At 38.3% G+C, this 3,530-nt stretch overlaps 1 pseudogene; it reads right to left on the bottom strand.

Annotated features, from left to right (window-relative positions):
* Window positions 1-2,784: 2,784 nt before the first annotated feature.
* On the bottom strand, window positions 2,785-2,840 carry LOC124034759 (annotated as a pseudogene).
* Window positions 2,841-3,530: the final 690 nt, after the last annotated feature.

The raw sequence follows: 3,530 nt of genomic DNA, 5'->3' as shown, positions 1-3,530 counted from the left end.
CTTTGGCAAGACTTGAAAATGATCAAGAATCAAGGTAAGACCCAAGTGCAGACTGTGTGAAGTAACCATGTTTATTGTAACCACAGGGGCAGGCAAACGACAGGTTTGCGAAAGGCAGGAAGGGTTCAAATAATCCAGAGTAGGTGCAAGGTACAGGACGGCAGGCAGGCTTAGGGTCAGGAACAGGCAGAGTTCAGGTATCCAGAGGTGGAGCAAAGGTACAGGACGGCAAGCAGGCTCAGTGTCAGGGACGGGCAGAGTGGTCAGGCGGGAGGGTACAGTGACAGGACAGGCAAGGGTCAAAAATCACGAGCTGACAGGACGAACGCTGGTAAGCATGACAAACAAGACGAACTGGCAACAGACAGACAGAAAACACAGGTATAAATACCCAGAGGATGAGTGAGTGGGGAAGATGGGCGACACCTGGAGGGGTGGAGACAAAGCACAAGGACAGGTGAAACATGACAGAAAATGGCTATCTTGCAATGGTCAATAACCAACTTTTTAAAGAATAATGTGCAAATATTGTACAATCCAGTTGTGCAAAGCTGTTAGTTTCACGATCATTGAACGCATACTCGGACCAACGTGCAGCGTGATCTGGGTTCCACATCTTTTTTATTTAAAGTAAGTGAACCACACAACAAAACAATAAAGAATAAACAAAACGTGATGACAACGGAGTGCTAACATGCAACTACACAAACAATATCCTACAAAACACAGGTGGAAAAAAATGCTACTTAAATATGATCCCCAATTAGAGACAACGATACCAGCTTCCTCTAATTGGGAATCATACAAAATCACCAACTTAGAAATAATAAACTAGACTAAACCCCCAGTCACACTCTGACCTACTCCACCATAGAAAATAAGGGCTCTCTATGGTCAGGACGTGACAGTTAGAGACTTACCCAGAAAGACTCACAGCTGTAGTTTCTGCCAAAGGTTATTCTGACGTATTTACTCAGGGGTATGAAATAATTTTCAATAAATTTGCAAAACTGTCTAAAAACATGTTTTCACTTTGCCATTATTGGGTATTGTGTGTAAATGGGCGAGGGAGAAAAAATTGATTTAATTAATTTTGAATTCAGGCTGTAACACAACAAAAGGAGGAATAAGTCAAGTGGTATGAATACTTTCTGAAGGAACTGTAAATATATTTTAGCAATTACATTTACTTTTGATACTTGAGTATATTTAATTAATACCAAATACATTTAGACATTTACTTATGTAGTATTTCACTGGGTGACTATCACTTTTACTTGAGTAATTTTCTATTAAGTTATCTTTACTTTTACTCAAGTATGGCAATTGGGTACTTTTTCCACCACTGCAACCAACCAGCCAATACAGACAGTCAAGCAATGTTAGAGGATCTACGGATCTACAGAGTCAACTAAAATAAGATATTAGGGCTAAGCTACCATTCTAATTTCCTCTCACACACTAAATAGTCCATTACCATATCTAAGGTTTATGGCGTATTTCCAGTAAGGTAACTCTTTCACCTCCCTGCTCCATCTGGCATGGAGAAAAGTGTCACGTTGTAAATGATCAGAACATGTTCCTCTTAAGGGCTTTCAATACACAGAGGGACCTAACAAAAGCTATGGAGTGCACCACCCCTCGGGCTGAGAATACAACAGTACAGAGAACATTTATTTGGTATTATTTACACACAAAACACAAAATATACTTGTGAATGTTTTCTTAAATAATCTATCATCATACATCTCATATATCATCATAATTTACACTTAAACTAATAAATATTTGTGAGCATAACAAACAGCAAGACTCTCCAGAATAACATGAGTAAGTCAATGGACAATGTGTCCATAGGCTACTCTATATTATGTATGGCTCATGGTAACATATCAAGGTGATGCATACATTTGTGATGAATTTGTGAACTGTGATGAACTGAACTTCAGTTTATGAGTGGACTATGGCATAGCCTACATACAGTAAGGTCACATTTCAGTTGGGGTACATCCAAATAATCTCTGTGTAGGGTGCACCCTTCACTGCTACCTATGAACATTTGACATCAAGCCCCTTCGTGATTACAGCTACTGATTTTAACTTTGTCTTTTTCCAATGGGAGCCCTGCCAGGATGGAAAAGTAAATATGTAATGTGCTGAACATTCATTTCAGATGGAAAAAACTATAAAGCTGTCTTTTTGCGTAAATACATCAAGATAACATAACAACCAGGTGGCTCGAGTTCAAAGCTGTTTTGGAAGGCTAAGGTAGAGTATACATGGAGACTAATCATTGTGCGGAGCAGCCCTGCAGATGTGATTGGAGTCGTAGTATAGTAGAGCTCTTAGTGTAAGCTACCTCTTACGGATAGAAAACTGAAGCAAGAGAAAACATGGTATCCGTCCCAAATTGCACCCTTAAGTGCACTTCCTCCCTGGTCAAAAGTAGTGCACTAAAAAGGGAATAGGGTGCCATTGGAGATGCATACATGAATCTAAATTAGCACTGTTTCTGTAAACAGGAAATATAAACTAAGTAACACTAAAGTTACGGATGAATGAATGAATGAAACCCATGGGACTGCCCTAAATGAAAAAATACTACAGAATACTGTAGTCCACAAAAACACTACAGTGAATACTGTGGTATTTACTGTAGTATTTGCAGTAGTATACTGTAGTATTTACAGTTAACTATAGTATAAATACTGTCAAAAAGAAAACTGTAGTATATCTATAGCAATTAATGTAGTGTTTTTGTTATATTATCTTTGGCATAGAAGAGGAGGCTTTCTCCTTCAGGAAACCTACTGGAGAAATACTAAAAGTGCTAATCATTACAGTAGTATTTATTCTATAGCATACTAAAACATTCTAGAGGAAGTACTACACATGATCGAAGGATGCTACAGTGTGTAGTATAGTTTCTACATTATATTACATTTTATTATAGAATTCTACAGTAAGTACTATTCTATAGTAAACTGTCGTATTTCTTTACGTGGGTGCGTCCATAAAAATCCCCTCTTTTATCTTCACTTTTAGTATCAGTATCAATAAAGATGGAGGAGTCCCACACAGCTCTGTTCACCCCATAATGCAACAGCTGTTGGTGGTTTCTATGTTGGAGGATGGTTTAGGAAATTCACTTAAAATTGTTGGCATGCGAAGCTGAGGAACATAATTGAGCAATAACTGAACTTTTAATATGATGTCAGATTGGGATTGGCTGCTTGAAAGTAATGAATCTGTCCTCATGAGGCTAGTGTGCTCTCTGCACAAAACATAGAAGACTTATACGAGAGCATAAACATGTCTTCGACATGTAGCTGCATTCATAAATATTATGTGGCTGCATGGTCTAATGTCATCTCTCATAATTGTGGTCTAGCACTTCCAGTAAGCCAATGGAATGATTTGGCCAAAGTGTCTGATGTGTCCCTGGAGAAAAAGTGTTTTTGCAAAATGTGAAATAATTGATTTAAGTAGTGTGTCAAATGAATATGCCTACTCGGGAATAGAGGAGTTCT

This window comes from Oncorhynchus gorbuscha, linkage group LG04 (genome assembly GCF_021184085.1).
Source record: "Oncorhynchus gorbuscha isolate QuinsamMale2020 ecotype Even-year linkage group LG04, OgorEven_v1.0, whole genome shotgun sequence".
Classification (NCBI taxonomy): Eukaryota; Metazoa; Chordata; class Actinopteri; order Salmoniformes; family Salmonidae; genus Oncorhynchus; species Oncorhynchus gorbuscha.
Note: the sequence above shows the minus strand (reverse complement) of the source record. Positions and strands in the feature narration are given on the sequence as shown.